Source organism: Myotis nattereri (assembly GCF_964212035.1).
Source record: "Myotis nattereri genome assembly, chromosome: 7".
NCBI classification, from domain to species: Eukaryota; Metazoa; Chordata; class Mammalia; order Chiroptera; family Vespertilionidae; genus Myotis; species Myotis nattereri.
The window spans coordinates 62138277-62160485 of NC_138082.1; the positions used below are offsets into that span (position 1 = coordinate 62138277).

Here is a 22209-nt window from a genome sequence, read left to right on the forward strand (position 1 = left end):
GAGCAGCAAGGCCTCACTGCCCCTGTGTCAAGCGGAGCTGCGAGGCCTCCCAGCACTGGGATCAGTGGAGCAGCGTGACAGGGGGCAGCGCCCAAATCCCCTGATCGCCCTGCGACTCTGTGTGTGACAGGGTGCGGTGCCCCAACCCCCCCATGGGCCCTGCTCTGTGTGTGACGGGGTGGAGCCTCAACCTCCCCATCGGCCCTGCCCTGAGTGTGACAGGGGGGAGTGCCCCAACCCCTGATTGACCCTGCTCTGTGGGTGACAGGGGGCTGCACTCCAACCTCCCCATCGACCCTGCCTTGAGTGTGACAGGGGGTGGCGCCCCAACCCCCCAATCTGCCCTACCCTGAGCGTGACTGAGGGTGGCATCGCAACCTCCTGGTCCACCCTGCTCTGTGCATGACAGGGGGCAGCGCCCCAACTCCCCAATCGGCCCTCCTCTGAGCCCGACCAGGAGCTGCGGGGCAGGCACCTAGGGATTGGGCCTGCCCTCTGCCACCTGGGAGTGGGCCTAAGCCAGCAGGTCGTTATCTCCTGAGGGGTCCCAGACTGTGAGAGGGCACAAGTGGGGCTGAGGGACACCACAACGCCCCCCCCCTCCCCCCCACCAGTGCACAAATTTTTGTGCACCGGGCCTCTAGTCAATTATAAGACAGACAAGTAGTATAAAGTAAAACTCTGGAGAACATCAAAGGAAAATGGCCATGCATCTGCTCTTTAATGTTTTCCTATGATATATTAAAATAAAAACAAAGTTTCAGTCTCTTCACAAGTAGTAATTTATATTTTCTGGATTTTTTCAGCCACAACAACTGGATTCTCTTTTCTGATTTTTGCTGCAGCTTCTGTTTTGTAATCATATGGACAGTTGTGCTTGTCAGAGTAACGGTGAAGTCCACAAAACAAATTTCCACATCAGCAGTCAAACCCTATAAGGCCAACTTTCTTTCTGCACATGAAACTGTTGTGCCCAGATTTCATGATTCCCAAGAACCCACAGGGAGCCAGCGAGTCCGATGCAAAAGCAAAGAGTCATTCATTTCAAACCTAGGTTTGGCTCCCCTGCCACACTCACCGATGCAACGGTAAGCTCCAGTGGCCAAGAGAGAGAGAACTCTGTGCGGAGAGAGGTTTTATAGGGGGTTGGGGTAAGGGGAGGAGAAAGGACTGTGGGCCCTGCCGATTGGCCAGGCGCGAGTCGGTGTCTCATTACACAGGATGTGGTCATAGTGATGGCGTGCACTTCCCTTGACTATCTTCCGGGAAGAAGCTTGCTGAGCACATGGCCAAGTTAAGATGAAGGGCATAGCCCTTACCCTGGGGCAAGGTGGAGGGCGTAGCCCTTACCCTGGGGCAAGGTGGAGGGCGTAGTCCTCGCCCTTTCAGAAACATCTATTCTTCTTTGGTTTGGGTAACTCAGAAGCTTTTTCTTAACTTTGAGAGGTACTGGGTTGAGAAACTGATGAACTGGGCTGAGTAACAACTGGCTCTGACACCTCTGTTTTCGGGGTAGTTATTTTGTCCTCCCTTGAAATGCTCATTTCTGTAATTTGCTGAGTTACAGGCAAGGCAGCCACAGGCACATTTCTTGATTTTTCAGATGTGCTGCCAGCAGCACCTTCACAGTTGTTTAAACTAGTGTCTGCTCTTTGCACAGATGTAGAATCTGAGGTAGGACTGTTGGAACCACTAGCTGTCCCCATTGGGCTCCTTCTGCCACTATTCTGCTGCCTCTGAAGATGCTCTTTGTAGCAAACAGAACACATTCCATTTTTCCTAGGATTCACATAAAAGCCACATCCTGTACTACACAGCATGGGCTCTGGGGTCTGGTTAGTCTCCTGAGCCATATTTTTCTGCGGTTGCATCTCGGTGCACATGGGATACTGTTGGTGTGAGGTCAATGTTTCTCTGTGTCTCTCCTCCTCCTTTCTGCCCAGGTTCTGTGTTTTATTGACTTGTTACATCTGTATTTATACCAGTTGATTTTAATCCTATCAATTTCTATTCCAAAGGTTAGGGCGTTTCTTATCTCCATTCCAGGGAGTAAAGATTATGTAGCTTAAGGGTGATTGTTCTTAAAGTGATTAACTACCCACCTGGCACTTAGTTAAGGGGTTTTATTCCCTCCCTAACTTCAGGGAAAAATCCTCACCTGGGGAAACAACCTTTCTCAGAGAGGTGACCTTGATTAAAACACATAGCTCTAAGAAGGGGAGCAAACATATTAAGAACACTGTGCCATATATACCAGGTCCCTTGAAACATGCTGTGCAGATGTTTCTTCCCTGCAGCAACTGTGTCAAGCAGCAAGGATGGACCGGCTTCCAGCAAAAAATATATATATGTATTTTTATTTCAGAGAGGAAAGGAGAGGGAGAGAGAGATAGAAACATCAATGATAAAAAAGAATCATTGTTCAGCTGCCTCCTGCACGCCCGGGCATGTGCCCTTGACTGGAATCAAACCTGGGATCCTTCAGTCCATAGGCCAATGCTCTATCCACTGAGCCAAAAAAACTAGGGCAAAATCATCTTTAATATATATATATTATTGATTTCAAAGAGGAAAGTAAAGGGAGAGATAGAGGGATGAGAGAGAATCATTGTTCAGCAAGATCATCTTTTTATTTTTTTTTAAAAAAACCCTACATAGTATTATATAATATGGTAAAACACAATTTGGTGAGTCCCATTTTTATTAACTTACCTTATTTGGATTGTTCTCTATTACAAAAAAAGTGATCTCTCGTATTATGAATTTCTACATGCATTTAAGTATTATGTGTGATAAATTATTCCTAGAAGCAGAATTGCTAGTTAAAGGCTGTCCATGTTTAACATTTTGAAAGATCCTGCTCCCAAAGGTCTCCTGTGACTTCAACTTGTATTTCTATACTCACTGGAGAGGTTGCACATCCTTCATGTCTTTGTTGTGAAATTGCCTATTTATACTACTTGTTCACTTCCCTAATGATTTTGTTATCTCTTTCTTATCAATTTCATTGAATAATGTATTCATAATAAATCACTTTCATGCTATATAGAGGTTTATAAACAAATGGCAATATCCCTCTTTACTTCCTTTTGCTTTAACTGAAGCAATAGAAAAGCCTAGTGGCTTACTCAGCTCTTTAAATTGCAGTGCCAAGAAGTCAATCAGCGCCATCCATATGCATTACTCTAACTTGTACCAGATATCTGAAAAAAAATTCATTTATTTTTTTTTATTTAATGTTGAACTCTTCATGGATTAATTCAGAGAACTAGTCATTGATTTCATTTAGCTAGGTCACAAATTTTTTATTTATTTTTTATTGTTTTATTGCTTAAAGTATTACAAAGAGTATTACATATGTCTCCTTTTTTTCCCCCGCCCTTGAATATACCCTGGCCTCCCCTACCCCCCAGTGTCTTATGTCCACTGGTTATGCTTATATGCATGCATACAAGTCCCTCAGTTGATCTCTTACCCGGCCCCCCCCCCCTTCTGCCCACCAGCCCTCCCCGGCCTTCCCGCTATAGTTTGACAGTTTGTTCAAGGCAGCTCTGCCTCTGTATCTATTTTGTTCATAAGTTTATAATGGTCTTTATTAACCATAAACTAGAGGCCCAGTGCACAAAAATTTGTGCACTGGTGGTGGTGTGGGGGTGTATCCCTCAGCCCCACTTGTGCCCTCTCACAGTCTGGGACCCCTCAGGAGATAACAACCTGCTGGCTTAGGCCCACTCACGGGTGGCAGAGGGCAGGCCCAATCCCTAGGTGCAGCCCCTGGTCGGGCTCAGAGCAGGGCCAATTGGGGAGTTGTGGCACCGCCCCCTGTCATGCACAGAGCAGGGCGGATCGGGAGGTTGCAATGCCACCCCCAGTCACGCTCAGGGTAGGGCCGAATAGGGGGTTGGGGCACCAACCCCTGTCACACTCAAGGCAGGGTCGATGGGGAGGTTGCGGCACCACCCCCTGTCATGCACAGAGCAGGGCCGATCACGGGGTTGGGGCGCTGCCCCCTGTCACGCACAGAGCAGGGCCCATCAGGGGGTTGGAGAGCTCCCCCCTGTCATGCACAGAGTAGGGCTGATAGGGGAGTTGGGACACCACCCCCTGTCACACACAGAGCAGGGCCAATCAGGGGTTTGGGGCACTCCCCCCTGTCACACTCAGGGCAGGGCCGATGGGGAGGTTGCGGCTCCACCCCGTCACACACAGATCAGGGCCCATGGGGGGGTTGGGGCGCCGCACCCTGTCACACACAGAGCTGCAGGGTGATCAGGGGGTTTGGGTGCTGCCCCCTGTCATGCTGCTCCAGGGGCCAGGAGGCCTCGCAGCTCCGCTGATCCCAGTGGTGGGAGGCCTCACGGCTCTGCTTGACACTGGGGCAGTGATGCCTCGCTGCTCCGCTGATTCTGGTGCTGGGAGGCTCCGTTGATCCCGGTGCCGGGAGACCTCTCGGCCCCACTGATCCCGGGCATGAGGCCTCGCGGATCCGCTGATCCCAGGTTCGGGAGGCCTCGCTGCTCCACTGATCCTGGTGCTGGGAGGCATATTACCCTTTTACTGTATAGGATAGAGGCCTGGTGCACTGGTGGGGTCCAGCTGGTTTGACTGGTGTCCTGGATCAGGATGAGGGTCCTGCTTGGGTGCCTGGCCACCCTGGATGAGGGGATGATGGCTGTCTGTAGCTGGTCACACCCCCTTCAGGGTGGGGGTCCCGCTTGGGTGCCTGGCCAGCCTAGATGAGGGGCTGATGGCTGTTTGCAGCTGGTCACACCCCCTTCAGGGTGTGAGTCCCCACTGGAGTGCCTGGCCAGTCTGGGTGAGGGGCTGAGGGCCGTTTTCAGGCTGGCAGGTGACTGAAGCTCCCAACCTCTCCTTTTTTTCTTTTTTTTTTATTCTGGGATTTATTTACCTTCTATGGCTGTCACTGGAACTGAGAGCCGGCTTTAGCTCTGAGGCTTGGCTCCAGCTCTGAGACCTCGGCTGCTGAAAGCAGGTATCTGGTTTGTTTGGCTTCTATGTTTAGCTTCTATAATTACAACATTGTTTCTTAGAGTGCAAGCTCAGATCCCAGCAGTGACAGGGGGGGAACCTTGGCTTCCTCCTTCACTGGAGCAAGCAAGCCTCCTGTTCGCTTCAGCTGCCTGGCTGCCAGCCGCCATCTTGGTTGGCAGTTAATTTGCATATCACCCTGATTAGCCAATGGGAAGCGTGTCAGAGGTATGGTTAATTACCATGTTTGTCTATTATTAGATAGGATGAGTGAGATCATGTGGTATTTTTCCTTCATTGACTGGCTTATTTCACTTAGCATAATGCTCTCCAGTTCCATCCATGACGTTGCAAATGGTAAGAGTTCCTTCTTTTTTACAGCAGCATAGTATTCCATCATGTAGATATACCACAGTTTTCTAATCCATTCATCTACTGATGGGCACTTAGGCTGTTTCCAGATCTTAGCTATGGTGAATTGTGCTGCTATGAACATAGGGGTGCATATATCCTTTCTGATTGGTGTTTCTGGTTTCTTGAAATATATTCCTAGAAGTGGGATCACAGGGTCAAATGGGAGTTTCATTTTTAGTTTTTTGAGGAAACTCCATACTGTCTTCCATAGTGGCTGCACCAGTCTGCATTCCCACCAGCAGTGCAAGAATCTGAAAATAATTTTAAAAGACAAATAAATTACTAAAATAACATTCTCTAGATAGCTCTTTTAAATGACATACATTTAATTAATTTAAATATTAGGGTATTTGACAATTTAATTCTAAAATTTATGTGGAAATGCACAGGTCCTAAAATAACTCAAACAATCTTGACAAGGACAAATGAAGTGGTCTACCATATAGATATAGTGATTAAGACAATGTGGTATTGCCCAGCCATTGTGGGTGAGTGTTGACCTATGAAACAGGAGGTCACGGTTTGATTCCTAGTCAGAGCACATGCCCGGGTTGTGAGCTTCATCCCTGGTAAGGGCTTAGCAGGAGGCGGCTGATCAATAATTCTCTTTCATCATTGATGTTTCTCTCTGTCTCCCTCTCCCTTCCTCTCTCTGAAATTAATAAAAACATGAAAAAAGACGATGTGGCTCTGGGTGAGCAATAGACATATAAATCAACAGAACAAATTTAAAAAGCCAGAAATAGACTCACACAAATATGTTCAACTAATTTTTGACAAATGTGAAACAGTAATTCAATTGAGGAAAACTGGAAACAGACTTTCAACAAATGGTGCTGGAGTGATTGAACATTCATAGACCAAAAAATGAAGCAAGACTTAAACCTCACATCTTATTAAAAATAACTCAAAATGGATAATGTACTTAAAGCTAAATGTAAAACTAAAACTTTTAGAAGAAAAAGGGAAAATTTTTCAGGCTCTATGACTTCATGATCAAAGGAGTAGGTCTTAGACTGAACTCTAAAAACCTGTTTATAAGAGGAAAAACTAATGAATTGAGTCTCACCAAAATGAAAAACAAAAACTTTGTTATGTAAAAACAACAAAACAACTTTGTTATATGAAAAATCTTGTTAACAGGATGAAAATACAATCTATAAACTTAGAAAAAACTTTGAAATCCATAAATCTGACAAAGGACTAGTATCTACAATATATAAAGAACGCTCAAAACTCAATAGTAAAAAACCTAAAGAATCAAATTAGAAAATGGGCAAGTCACATAAACAAAATGAATAAGTTACTGAAGAAAGTGTCCAGTTGTCAAATAAGTGCATGAAAAGATGTTCAATATCATTAGCTATTAGGGAATGCAAAATTAATACCACAATGAGATAGCACTACACAATTATCAGAATGTCTAAATTAAAAATAATGACACCACCAAATGCTGATGAGACTGCAGATAAATGAACACTCATACACTGCTGGTAGGAATATAAAATGGTAAGGCCATTCTGAAAAAAAAGATTGGTAATATAGTTTTATATAAAATTAAATATGCAAAAGACAATCCTCAGAATGGGAGAAAATATTTGCAATTCATATATCTGATAAGGATCTAGTATCCCAAATACATAAAGAACCCTTTCAACTAATCAATTAAAAACAACTCAATTTAAAAAAATGAGAAAGGAATGTGAATAGACATTTCTCAAAAGAAGAGATACAAATGGCAAATAAACACATGAAAAGATGCTCAGAATCATTAGTCATCACAGAAATGCAAATCAAAACCACAGTGAGATACCACTTCTTACCCCCTGGGATGGCTAGAATAAAAAAGTCAAATAATAACAAATGTTGATGAATTCATGCACCTTCAAAGGAATTGTGTGCTGGGAGGCTGTGGTGGGCATAGGAGCAGGTCTCGGCCCATCCTCTGCACTCACACCTGGCTCCTCCCCACTCAGCTCGGGGTCCCTTATCTGCTGGCAGCCCCACTCCAGCTGCCACAGCTCCCAAGCGCTGACGCTCCGGCCCTGCGTGCACTCGCTATCGGCAGCTTGGAGTGATTGGGGCTGGTGCTGTCAGTGGGTGCGGGTGGCAGCCACTGTCCCAATTGCCCCTTAGGAGCAGGGGTAGGTGGAGAAGCCCTCAGGGCTGATCAGGCTGGAAGCTGCCACTCCCACCTGCTGACAGTGATCAGGGCTGGTGCAGGCAGTGGGTGTGAGCAGTGGGTGGAAGCACAGCGTGAGGGAGCAAAGAATTTTCAGTAACCACCAGAGGCTCTCCCTAATGACAGCAACTGGGGTCCTGCCTTGGTTTGGCGCCCCTGCTCACCTACTCCACCTCCACCATCCCACCATGGCTGATGCCCGCCAGGTTCCACACGCACCCCCTGATGGTCAGAGCATGTTATAGTGACCGGCTGTTCGGTTGTTCTGCCGTTTGGTCTATTTGCATATTAGGGTTTTATGTAGATGGGTTTTATAGTGACAAGATTATGACCTGGAGAACAGATTAGTGGTTGCCAGGGGTTCTGGATGGAGTTAGGGGAGGCAGAGGGAGGTGGATATGACTATAAAAGAGCGACATGAGGGATCTCTCTGGTGAAGGGACTATATCAATGTCAATACCTTGGTTGTAATGAGAAAACCCACTGTGTGGGAAAACATATTTGCCAATGTCATATCTGATAAGGGCCTAATCTCCAAAATTTATAGGGAACTCATACAACTTAACAAAAGGAAGATAAACAAGCCAATCAAAAAATGGGCAAAGGACCTAAATAGACACCTTTCAAAAGAGGACATTCAGAAAGCCAAGAGACATATGAAAACATGCTCAAAGTCACTAATCATCCGAGAGATGCAAATCAAAACAAGAATGAGGTACCATCTCACACCTGTCAGACTGGCTATCATCAACAAATCAACAAAGGACAAGTGCTGGAGAGGATGTGGAGAAAAAGGAACACTCATGCACTGCTGGTGGGAATGCAGACTGGTGCAGCCACTATGGAAGACAGTATGGAGTTTCCTTAAAAAACTGAAAATGGAAATCCCATTTGACCCTGTGATCCCACTTCTAGGAATATATCCCAAGAAACCAGAAACACCAATCAGAAAGGATATATGCACCCCTATGTTCATAGCAGCACAATTCACCATAGCTAAGATCTGGAAACAGCCTAAGTGCCCATCAGTAGATGAATGGATTAGAAAACGGTGGTACATCTACACGATGGAATACTATGCTGCTCTAAAAAGGAAGGAACTCTTACCATTTGCAATGGCATGGATGGAACTGGAGAGCATTATGCTAAGTGAAATAAGCCAGTCAATGAAGGAAAAATACCACATGATCTCACTCATTCATGGATAATAGAGACCATTATAAACTTTTGAACAATAATAGATACAGAGGCAGAGCTGCCTCAAACAGATTGTCAAACTGCAGCGGGAAGGCCGGGGAGGGTTGGGGGGCAGGAGGTAGGGGGGTAAGAGATCAACTAAAGGACTTGTATGCATGCATATAAGCATAACCAATGGACATAAGACACTGGGGGATAGGGGAGGCTAGGGGACTGTCTAGGGCGGGGGGATAAAATGGACACATATGTAATACCCTTTGTAATACTTTAAGCAATAAATTAAAAAATAAAAAAAATAAAAAAAATACCTTGGTTGTGATATTGAACTACAGTTTTGCAAGATGTTACTATTGAGGGAAACTGGGTAAAGGCGACATGGGATCTTTGTGTATTCTTTTTTACAACTGCATGTGAATTTATAATGTTATCAAAATTAAAAGCTTAATTAAAGAAAAAAACTGGACACAAGGAGAACAGAAATTTTGTTCAATATTTAACAGAAAAACCAGTTAATGAAATAATATGGTAGATAGCTTCAAGTCAACTTTATATTCAGAAAAAATCCCTTCTAGGAAAGAAAATATTTATTTTAACACCTTTTATTTTTTTAATTTAATTTTTTATTTTTATCAGAGTTTTAAAAGTCAGACTATTCTGTAAGACTTATGATAAAACAACTTGATGTCTGACCTCTCTTTAGTCTAATCTATTCCTATTGCCTCCTTCCAGTTAATCATTTTATATTCTTTCAGTAGTTCATTCAGAGTTACCTCTATATTTCTATTCTTATATGCTTATATTACTAGTTCTTAAGTTTTCCATTTTAGTTATTATCCATTGATTTTCAACTATGAAACATAAAGATTTAGCTCTTCTCTCTTTCCTACCATCTCCACACTTCCCTGTCCCCATCCCCCCAATTATAATTATACGGAAATATACACAAATATTTACGTACTTACATTATTATGACTATGTAAATATGTTTCCTTAGCTGAACCAAGTAGTATACTATAGTTAAATATCCATTTTTGTACAAATATTTGTTTTTCTTTAAAGATAATAGCCTCATTTGTTAAGTTTTCTCTGCATATATTGCTATTTCAGCTCTAAACTTCCCACAGGACTATAAAACTGCTCTCAATATAGGAAAACAAGTTAACTAAACCATCTGTTTAAATTTGCTGGGAGACATCCTCCCATAGCCCTGGAAGAGGAGGGAGGGTCAGTTACTTGGCTGTGCAGGGGTGGTGAGGAAATGTAGTGCTGGAACTGCTTTTATGTAAGCCATCAATCAGTCTTCTTGTTCTCAGCCTCATCTTTCCCCCACAGTCAGAGACAGCTTGTGGCCCTAATTTCTGGGCTTTTAATGGCTTGGCAGCCTAATCAGTAAACTTCCTGGCACCCTCTCCCCTCCCCCCTACAGCAACCTTTTTAACTTCCTCTAGTCTGCTTATAATTAGTTAATATAAGTCTGTATTGTTAACATCTCTTGGCTGCTATTACCTCCCCTCCAATTCTCTCCGTACTTGTGCTTTTTTTGAGGTTTTCTTTAAAAAAGTTCTTTACCATAATTTCAGTGAGATTTTGGGGAATGACAATGAGGGTAAATAGCTGTGTTACTTTCCTATATTTGAATGGCAGTCTGAACTTTGTGCATTCTAATATAATATAAATGGTCAGTGCTTCCAAATCAAGCTTATGAAGCATCTATATTCTTAGGACATTAGAAGATAACTGTGGTACTGTCTCCTAATTGTTCTCCCCTAATATCTGGCCAATGGAATATAAAGGGTTGATACATACTAATTCTGCAACCTGGAACATGGACATGGACAATATGGATGGAGGACACACCCTAGAGCTGGCAGAGCAACAAGATAAAAAATCTGGACCCTTGAACCCTGTGGAGCTGTCACATCCTTATGCCTGAAAAGTTATGTGGGAGAGAAATTGACTTTAACTACTATTTTGTACAGACTTCTCATTGCTTTTTTATTTACTTGGTTGATTTACTGCCACTGAACCAGTGTATTACATAATACCAAGAATATTTTTTGTTAAGGAAGTGAAGGATATGAGAACAGTCATAAACACGAAGGGTGAAAAACAAAAATAAAACATAGAGAAGAATCATTTTTTCTCATGAATGCTTTTATATTTTCTTAAGACAAAACATCATTCCTTTAAGATTAAGATTACAAAAATTCTCATTTTTTTTGGAACCCTTTCTAAAAGGGTCTTCTGTATACCATGTAACATTGATTATTTTAAAACCTGAAAACATTGCAGAAAAATATAAATCTGTTCTACTTGGTAGTTGACTAATTTTGGGTTTATTTTTGTAGTAGTAAAAAATGGAACTCTTTCTTCCATTCCTACATTTTAGTCAGACATGATGATGTGGTAGGCAGGTAGACAGAAATGAGCAGAGCAAGGACGGTCAGCTAGGCGCCCTGGTGACCTAGCAAAGGACAATTGTAGGGTGGGAGCTTGCCCCCAGGGTGGGGTGGCCTTTCCTCCCCTAGCATATCACTGGGCATGGGTTTTGGACCCCCTGACCTTTCCTCCCTAGAGATAACATCTAGGCCTCAAATTGGTTTTAGCTCTGGGCCCAGAAAAGCAACAAAACCAGACAAGCCATGCCAAGGCTGAGCTCAGAACCAGCTGCCTTGAATAATACCCCCTGGAGCCAACCAATCAATCAATGGGGACCTAGGCCTTGAAAGGACTTACGTGGAAAGCAGCTGAATATTCTATTGAGGTCTTCCCCTGGGACCACCCCTAAAATCTCCACCCATAAAACCATTAGGGCAGAGGACCCAGTGTGTTCTCCCTCCCGGGAGCATGACCAAGTCTCACCCTTTCCCTCCCCCTCTCCAGGTGCTTACCATTACCTTCCACTCTCCCAAGCTCCTAGGGCCCTTCCTTTGCCTCAATAACTTGTTTCCTCCGCCCATTTCTTCTACAAATTACTTCTACCTCTATGATTTTATAAAAAAATGTTCTCTTACACTTAGAGTCTTGACTCTGAATTCTTTCCCAGCCAGAACTCAAGTACCGAGATTGCCGAAGCCCCACCAGTCAGTTCAGACATCTGGGGCTGTTCCCACCACTTACTACATAATGGTGCTTCGACTGGGACTGGGACTCCGATTGTGTGGATCAGAGAAGCCCACCCAGGACTACCTTGCAGACCTGAACCAGTGCTAGGGACCCATTATGTCCCACCGGCTCCTTGCTTTGCATCTGGTTGACTTGGGTGATTTTCTTGGAATTCCGGACCTCTTTGTTTTAAGGTAAAAGGCTGGTTTTCTTTAAGGTGTTTTTGTTTGTTTGTTTGTTTGTTTGTTTGTTTGTTTTTAAATCCTCAAGGAGAGACCCTAGTCTCCAGATCAGGATCAAGATAACTAAGAAGGGGGGGGGGGGAAGATGGCTGATTTTTAACTTTGGCTTTTCAATTGGAAATGCTTTCTGAAGGTCTAACCCTAACCTTTTGCCTGGTAAACGAGAGCCTAAGCTCATTCTGCTTTGAAAATAAGGGACACCAGGCAGTTTCTGCTCTTCCTAGAGAAGGCCGACTGGGTTTGCCCTCAGGGCCTGCGGTGCTGCCTCTGGCTGGCCCGGCTAACATAGGTCACTAGGAATCTTCTCTGAACCCTTGTGGGTCCTGCCTTTTAAAACCCTTTTTCTGTATACTCCCTAAACTCCCTGAAACCAGCTTCTATGAGACCCTCAAGGATAACTTAACAGGGACTTTCCCTTCCCTTGGAGGGGCGACTTCTCTCTCTCTCTCTCTCTCTCTCTCTCTCTCTCTCTCTCTCTCTCTCCAATCCTCCTAAAGAACCAGGGCTTTTGGAAACATGAAAGACAGGGCAACAGGCCACTAGTCCGACTACTGGAGACCAGAGTTGTAGGATGATACTTCTCCATTTGAGGCGACAAAGGTACTAGGCACCCCTCGTGTGGACAGACATGATAAAGGGGGTTCCCCAGTAAGGCTGGCTAAGGCCAGAGGTCATCTAGAGAGGGATTCCTTGCTTGAAGGGGCTATATTTGTTGGGCAGCAGGTGCCTGCAAAACAGCCCCAAACAGCCCAGACTAGCAGGAACACCTCTAATTCTTGGCTCAGAATTTATCTGTCTCTCCATAGATGGCGAACCAGTCCACAGTTCCTTGAGGTACCCTTTTGGATGACGCATATTCTTCAAGTGGGAGAAATTTGACTGAGACCTTCAAACTTTATTTATAAGTATGTTTCTATTGATTTTAGAGAGAGGAAGGGAGAGGGAGAGAGAGATAGAAACATCAATGATGAGAGAGAATCATTGATTGGTTGCCTCCTGCATGCCCCACTGTGGATCGAGTCCACAACCCGGGCATGTGCCCTGACCAGGAATTTCGAACCATGACCTCCAGGTTCATAGGTCAACCACTGAGCCACGCCGGCTGGGCTCAAGCTTTTTTTGAAACATAGCCTGGCCCCATTATAAAGTGGACAATGAAGAGGATTGGCTGATTAATAAGACCATTAATTTAATACTATCTTACAGCTAGACCTGTTTTGCTGTTCCCAATCTAAGTGAATGGAGGATGAGGCCTCATTAGATCTATGTGTCTTTTCCATGCACGCAAACCTATTATGGTGGGTCTCAGAAATGACGCTCAGCTATATGCTACCTGTAAAATAGGTTTCTGTCATTGCTACAGATCCTGAAAGAAAAATATACCCAAATGGAAAGAAATATTCCAAAAATGGGCGAATGACCTTGTTAGTCCCTTGCCAACATTTGCTAATCCTTGAGGTGTTAAAAATGACTGTCCTTGTCTTACAAATAGTCTTTACAGGGCCAGAGGTGTGGCTCCAGAAAAAAGGCCCACTAAATCCTTTTACCTTCCTACAGCCCCCTCTGTTCAACTCAAAATGCTTATAGATAATTGGCTTTATGAAACCAATAGCCTTGTAGGGGCAGCTGGAATTTCTTTCCTTGTACCTTTGAGATACAAATACCTGATTTTAAAGAACTCTGATCTGGGCCATCTTTTAAGATGCAAGTTTCTGGGAAGTAATCCTTATTGAAAGGAAAAAAATCTTTGCTATCTAAGCAGACCAATTAACTTATTTCAACTGTTAAACACTGATTGCTAGACAAGCCTGAAGTTAACCGATTATTTTTTTTAATAGAAAATACACTTGAAGCTGTTAATAAATGTCTTACACTTTATTAGAAGTATATCTTTTAAAAGTGTGAGTGTTTTTCTAGAAGATTTGAAATGCACTTGCCAATCTAAAGGATGCTAATTACTTACTTTTTAAAAAAATTTCAGACCAGCCTTTAAATAAAGGTTACTTCATTTATTTATTTTAAAAATTTATTATTATTATTATTATTATTATTATTATTCTTTAATCAGAGAGGAAGGGAGAGGGAGAGAGAGATAGAAACATCAATGATGAGAGAATCATTGATCGGCTGCCTCCTGCACGCCCCCCACTGAGGATGGAGCCGCAACCGGGGCATGTGCCCCAGACCGGAATCGAATCCAGGACCTTTCAGTCTGCAGGCCGATGTTCTATCCACTGAGCCAAGCTGGCCAGGGCTAATTACTTAATTTTTATTTTAATTAATTATTTTTTTTTCTCATGTCACCAATTTTTAATGGGTTTTTCCTTTATAAATGCACCAGAGAACCATGCAATGCTGCAGCGTTGGGTGCCATCCTGGACCACAAATCTGCACACTCCTTTACTACTGGTCCTGTGATGACGGAACCTTTCATTCCCCTTTATTGTTTACTGTGACCCCCGCATTATCTTCAAAATAAAGAAACATGCCATCTTTTCTCCGGCGTGACTTTCGTTGTCGAATTACCACTGCTGGATGTACCCCTTTCTGAGCTCTGGTTTGCCTTTTTTGACTGTGGCCATCACCACGTCACCCACACGGCAGCAGGAAGTCTGTTCAGTCGTCCCCTGTTCCCCTCACAGAGATAATATACAGATTTTTGGCTCCTGTGTTGTCAGCACAGTTGATCACAGCTCCTACTGGAAGACCCAGGGAAATCTGGAATTTCTCCCTGAAGGACCAACCATGTCCTCTCTTCGACATCTTGGATGCCGGAAAGGCTAATTACTTACTTTTTAGTTGTCATTAAAAAAATCAAGGTTCCCAAAGAACTTGTATGCATATATGCATAATCCATCGACACAGAATATAATGTGGTGAAGGCCTGGGGCAAGGGAAAGGGAGAGTGGGTGCAGGCTAGAAGGGGCCGATGGGGAAGAAAAGGGGGGCGTCTGTAATACTTTCAACAATAAAGATTTTTAAAAAAGGAATGAAGAAACATATGCTTTGCTCAACCTGCTGTAATAAATTTTATTAAATTGAAAACAGAAAATAAAACAATAAAATCAAGATTCCTAAAAAGTAAGAATTCTAATTTGAAAGAAATTGTGTGGTTTTGGTAACAAAAGATATGAGGAATGGAGACACGTTTTGAACGGAAAAAAGTGAGCTGTTCTAAAGCTGGTTATTTCTGAATGGGTAAAAAGTTTTGTGAAAGTTATAGAAAGGTTTGTAAAGAGAAATGTTAAAAGGAAATTATATAAGTGAAACAGGCCAGTAAACCAGGATAAATGGAATAGGGAAATAGACAGTTCCTGACCTAATAGCAGTATGCAGCCATCTAGTAAATCCTATCTTCCCTAAACCAAGGACACTTAAGAGTAAATGGTTTTGACACCTCCGCCCCAACCAGAGAGTGAATAGCTTTAATCACCCTACTCTGGGGGACATAACAGAAATCCAATTAGTGCCATTTGCCAGCCACACCCAAGGACAGACAAGTTAAGAGAATAAACCTCATTTTGGCACATCAGCATAAAGCTGATCAATATTCTATTGGGATCCTCCCCTAAGATATCCCCTAAATGCCCAGACTTTAAAACCCTCAAACACAACCCAGCCAGTGTTGCTTGGTGGTTGAGCATTAACCCATGAACCAAGAGGTCACCGGTTCAATTTCCTGTTAGGGCACATGCACATGTTGTGGGCTCAATCTCCAGTAGGGGGCATGTGCCCTGCCTGGGAATCAAACCCGGTGACCTCTTTGTTCATGGGTCATGTTCAACCACTGAGCAACACTGGCCGGGCCCAACTGAATCTAAAACTGTTTTAAAATATCTCTACATATAAAAGCCTAAGGGACCGAACGACTGAATGGCTGGTCACTATCATGTGCACTGACCACTAGGAGGCAGATGCTCAGTGCAGGAGTTGTCCCCTGGTGGTCAGTGTGCTCCCACAGCCAACCTCCCGTGGCCAGCCAAATTCTGTGGTCCCTCCCTCTGGCCGGCCCCGATCAACCCTGATCGGGACTGGGCGAGACAGCCAGGCCGAGGGCCTCACCCGTGCACGAATTCGTGCACCAGGCCTCTAGTAATTAACAATCAAGAATGTAACATTTAAATTAGAATGTGCTTCTTTATTTTTATTTTTCTCTTTTCCCTGAGAGTTGTTTTTATGTAAAATTCTATGGGTCCAACAGGAAAAAATGATTGAAAGATTAACTAAGTAAGCTGTCAGCCCAACTAAGGAATAACTGTGTGGAGAGGATTCAAGCATCTGGTTGACAGTTGGACTAGATGAACTCTGAATTTTGCAACACCAAAGTGACTAATATAAGGGGGTTTGGGGAAAGTAGAATGGAAAGTTTGGTTTCAACCTTGTTTTTCTATCTTGGGTCCCAAGTTGTGGGTATGTAAGCGTGTCAGGGGAAGCTTAAGGGAGCAGTGTTTCGTCAAAGAAGCGTGCCAAGCTCAGGAATCTTTTCTTCCTCTCTTCTCCTTCCTCTTTTCTCTTTTCCTCTTCCTCTTTTCTTTACTTTGACATCGAATGAATAACTTCTCTCAACTTTCTGAGCCTCCTCTTTCTTGAATTCCCATATAAAATGACTTGGGCTCACTTTCCAAATAATAAGAGAGAGTTCACTGCCAGACATACAAATCTGTCTTCTCTTTTCCAATCAGTCTGAAAATAATGTCTTCCTAAAGACAGTGACTAGTTTTGTCTACGCCATTTTACAATGTCATACAAAGATTCACATGCAAATAGGACTTATCCACATTGTAGCTTATGTCAGAATTTATTTCTGCTTTCTAAGTTCTGTATTTTGTTTATTCACTCATCTAACTACAATTTTTTTGAATGATATACCTGTAGCCCATAATTCTACTTTTGCCCACCCCTATATTCAAAGGCTACTCCTGTGTAAAATGTACTACTTTCATTGCTATGGTAACCACTCTTCCCACAATAGCCAGATGTTCGTTTGGTGGAGACAGTGGGCATAATTGCAGAAACATTGGGCTTGATAGTACTTATGTTCTGTGCCCAATAACCAAAATACATTGCTTTTCACTGATACACAGGGGTTGCCGCAAATCAAGAAACAGCAGAAGAGAGCCAGGAATTCTTTGCTTCTCCAACCTCCTCACCATCCAAACCTCCTCACCCAACTCCCTACTTCTGGTTGGCTTGGTTTTGAGACCACACTGTAAATTAGCTGCAGAAGAGACCAGGGACATGGCTTCCAATGCTCTTTCCCTGCGCCATGTGAGCTCCCCTGAACCTCACATTATCATCATGTGTTTTCAGTAAGGATCTCCAGGGATGGGCAAACTTTTTGACTCGAGGGCCACAATGGGTTCTTAAACTGGACCGGAGGGCCAGAACAAAAGCATGGATGGAGTGTTTGTGTGAACTAATATAAATTCAAAGTAAACATCATTACATAAAAGGATATGGTCTTTTTTTTTTTTAGTTTTATTCATTTCAAACGGGACGGATCCGGCCCGCGGGCCATAGTTTGTCCACGGCTGATTCTAGCCACACGGGGGCAGGACCCCACACTATATAGAATGACATAGAGAATGATTTTTTTTCTTGCATGAGATAACTTTCATTTGTTATCACAGTTGTCAAAGCAGATGAAAATAAAGCTGTTGCTGAGTCACAGACACCTCAATGGCACACCCTCTCTTCTACATGGTCCAGATGTAACTTCTCCAAAGATTTCTTGGAAAACTGACTTCTTTGTGTCTCCCAGGAACATTATTTTGGTCTCAGGCCAGAAAAGCATAGTTTAGCTCTAATTTAAGTTAGTATTTATTGAACTCTTTTTTAAAAATGTATTTTATTGATTTTTTACAGAGAGGAAGGCAGAGGGAGAGTTAGAAACATCAATGAGAGAGAAACATCGATCAGCTGCCTCCTGCACACCCACTACTGGGGATGTGCTCGCAACCAAGTACATGGCCTTGACCGGAATTGAACCTGGGACCCTTAGCTCTATCCACTGAGCCAAACCAGTTAGGGCTTTATTGAACTCTTTTTCCTTATTATTTTCTTCTGGGATTCTCTACATGTCCATTTCTAATGTCTTTGTCATAATAGTGTGCTCCAAGAAGTTTCAGACAATAGAAATCAATCCAAAAATTAATAGTACATAAAAGATATTTACTTTTCCAAGAAGTGAAGCAAATTAGTATGAAATATGAGATAGTGCCATTTTTTTCCCCCTCAACTTTATGTCTCCAACATTGCAAGGAACTTCCCCTGTAATCAAATTCTCTTCTTTCTTCCAAAAAGAAGCTTATTACAAAGAGCCTGGTTAACTGCCTCGGGGAGTTGATGGAAGTCCCATCTCTTTGAGTCATGGCGCGTAACTCAGTGGGAGTCACTTCCACACAGAGCCTTAGTGACGATGATCTCACTGTTTCATACCTCATGTCTGCACTTTGGTTTACGTAGGAAGGTTGCTTTCCCTGATGAACAAAGTCCTGTCTGAGACAAAGTTGATCTTGCATTTTTATATGCCACCCCTCCCAGTTAGACATGAATCACACTCTTCACATTTAGGCCTGTGGTACTAATAGCTCAACCAGTGAATGATGCTCCCACTCCAGACTGTTACTGGCATTTGTTATTTGACGTCTATGATATAACCAGTAGTGAGTGCACTTTAAGTGAAACCCTCAGTCAGCAGTACAACATCCTGGGAGGAGACTGGACCACTACCTCAAGCATATGGGTTCTGTTGCTCTTCTGCCTCCCAGACAGTGGCAAGGAGATACTATGATCCCAGGGATGAAAAAGGATGAGCTCCCCTAAAGTAACTATCTCACTGGAATACCTAGGTAACACCAACATTCATCTGTAGTTCACTTTGGGACTTTGATGAGGTATAAACTGTTCGTCCTTCATAGAGATGCTACAAGGCCTTATTAAAAAATGTTTAGAAGAGGGAAGGCAGGGGAGGGTGAAAGGAGGGTAAGAGATCAACCAAAGGAATTGTATGCATGTATATAAGCATCACCAAAGGACACAGACACCAGGGGGTAAGGGCATGTGCTGAGGGATGGCAATGGCCAGAGAGAGGTCAATGGGGGAAAAAGGAGACATATGTAATACTTTAAACAATAAAAAATTTGTCCTAGCTGGTTTGGCTCAGTGGATAGAACATCAGCCTGCAGACTAAAGGGTCCCAGGTTCAAATCCAGCCAAGGGCACATACCTTGGTTGCAAACAGGATCCCTAGTGGGGGACATGTGGGAGGCAGCCTATCAATGATTCTCAGCATTGATGTTTCTCTCTCTCTCTCCCTCTCCCTTCCTCTCTGAAATCAATAAAAATATATTTTAAAAAGATAAAGAATTAGAAAAAAAGTTTGGATTCCCCATGATGCCCTCGCCTGTAAGGATCATTTGGTTGGAGCTTTTGTCCCCACACATTGAAGGGTCGCGGGTTCCATTCTCAGTCAGGGCACATATCTAGGTTGTGGGCTCCATCCCCTGTTGCTAGGGTCCAACCCCAGCAGGTCCAGGGGTTCCCAAAGGTGTAGACAGAGTCAGCGAAGAAGGAATGACACGGAGACAGTGTTCAGTTGATCAGCAGCCTAGCCAGGATCTCTAGCCAGGATCTCCAGCCAAGTTCTGGTCAGGATCTCCAACGAAGTTCTGTTCAGGATCTCCAGCGAAGTACTGGTTAGGATCTCCAGCCAGGTTCTGTGTCCATGTTCTCTTGCTAGGTTCTCCAGCCAGGTTCTGTCCAGGTTCTCCAGCCAGGTTCTGTAGCCATGTTCTGTCTCTAGGTTCTGTCTCTAGGTTCTGTCTCCAGTTTCTGTCCAGGATCTTTTGCCATGTTCTCTCCAGCAAAGTTCTTCTGTGTCTAGGTTCTGGGTGTATGTTCTGTGTGTAGGTTCTGTGTGTAGGTTCTGTGTCCTGTTGTCTTGTTACATCTGTATTTATACCAGTTGATTCCAATCCTATCAATCTCTATTCCAAAGGTTAGGGCATTTCTTATCTCCATTCCAGGGAGTAAAGATTATGTAGCTTAAGCATGATTGTTCGTAGTTAAAGTGATTAATTACCCACCTGGCACTTAGTCAAGGGGTATTATTCCCTCCCTAACTTTAGGGGGAAATCCCTACCTGGGGAAACAACCTTTCTCAGAGAGGTGACCTTGGTTAAAACACATAGCGCCAAGAAGGTGAGCAAACATATTAAGAATAGTATGCCATATATGCCAGGTCCCTTGAAACAGCAAGGATGGACCGGCTCCTGGCACCCTGTCAGGGTGCATGCAGGAGGCAATCAATCGATATTGCTCTCTCACATCAGTGTTTTTTTTTCTTTCTTTCTCCCCTTCTCTCTCTCTAAAAAAAAAATAATTAAAAACAAAAAGTTTGGATCCCCCACGAAGTCCTACTACACTCAAGCTTATCTGGAGATTCGGGTAAGAATAGGGTTGATGAGCTTCATTATTTATAAAATCAAGAGTGTTGATAAAAAAGTAAAGCTTTGAAAGCTTTAAGTTGTAGGCCTGCTCATAGTCATCATTAACCAGCTTTAACTTGGAGTGCACATCAGATGAAATGTCAGTCTGGCTGTAAATTTAAGCACCATGGACTCTCACTGCGTAAATGCTGTTTCCTTCATGTCATTAGTAAATGTACCTGTAAGGTGCAAAGACTTTAAAGTTAATTCTTTAGAAATCTATAAATGGCTTAGGAGAAAAGTGAGATACCTGAAATTTTAAGCCCAATTTTATGTAGCTGTGGATATTTCTGGGAAGAGTATACCTCACTCTTAACAGAGCTTCAAAGATGTATGCTACTCCCTCACTCTCTAAATGATTTGAAATGACTATATTATGATGTATATAGTTCCCAATTATTCAATCAATCAATTTTCATTCATTTATTCATGAATAAATATAGGTTAAGTGACTGCCTAAGAATGGTACTACATTTGACATTTAGGGAGAGACAAAGAAACAGTACAACTCTTGATTTGGAAAAGATTCCCATTTTCTTGGGATGAATTCCACAATAGTATTAAAAAAAAATTAGCAATGCAAGGCTATAAATGTGCCTAGTACGTGGTATGGACAACATGCTAAAACAATTCAGAGTGGGGAAGGATCACTGCTTCTGAGGTTGTTGGACAAGGAGCTTAAGTTGAGCCTGGGGCTGCATCAGCAAAGCCTGACGCTGGTGTTCACCAGTATGCCCTGGGCGTTCATACCCCATATTAAATAATGACATACTTTTGTGCCAATTGGTTGCAGTCTTTCCCTACACCCACTGCAGTGCCTCCACTGCCCTGGCCATACCTGCTCCTCCACCAGGAATTCCCAACACTCACCAACACCCTTCTCCCCCCGCCCCTCCCACACACACACCCCACCACCACTATCCCAGGATCCAGTTACTGTAGGATTAATGACTGGCCCAAGAAGGATTCCCTAGGACATCCATCCAGCACTCTTGGCTAGAGCCTCCCTGATGATTCAGTGCCTGTACTGATCAGCTCATATTTTAGATATCACCACTGCATTTAAAGCATGATATGTGTTTGTTGGAAGTTCACTTGTACAACTGTAGGATGGAAATAATAGCAAGGAGAGGAAAAACATCTCAGAAAATGAAAATGATGAGGGTGAGAAGGAGCCCAGTTTGTTGATAAGATTATTCTGCACAATGGAATACTATCTATAATAATAAAAGGGTAATATGTTGATTAGACCAGACGTCATTCCTGATGAAGCTGGGACTGGAGGGAAGCCAGCCCGGGTCCATGTGCCTGTGGGCGGCCCGGGGGAAGCCAGCCCGGGTCCCAGGTGCCTGCTGGTGGCCAGAAGAGGGAAGCCCTGGTCTCAGGTACCCGAGGGAAGCCAGTGTCAGCAGCCGGGGGAAGGAGGGACTACTCTTGCACAAATTTTCGTGCTTCAGGCCTCAAGTGCTGCTATAAAAAAGAAGGAACTTTTACCATTTGCAACAGCATGGATGGAACTGGAGAGCATTATGCTACGCAAAATCAACCAGTGACCTCACTCATATGTGGGATATAATGATCAACATAAACT

General features: G+C 43.4%; 2 pseudogenes across 2 annotated transcripts; both read right to left on the reverse strand.

Annotated features, from left to right (window-relative positions):
• Positions 1-741: 741 nt before the first annotated feature.
• On the reverse strand, positions 742-1871 carry LOC308522343 (AN1-type zinc finger protein 5-like; annotated as a pseudogene). The gene is made up of 2 exons: positions 1393-1871; positions 742-964 (listed from the first exon to the last, which is right to left on the reverse strand). The product of its transcript is annotated as an AN1-type zinc finger protein 5-like (transcript).
• Positions 1872-14455: 12584 nt separating this feature from the next.
• On the reverse strand, positions 14456-14892 carry LOC308522022 (large ribosomal subunit protein uL14-like; annotated as a pseudogene). Its single transcript has one exon. The product of its transcript is annotated as a large ribosomal subunit protein uL14-like (transcript).
• Positions 14893-22209: the final 7317 nt, after the last annotated feature.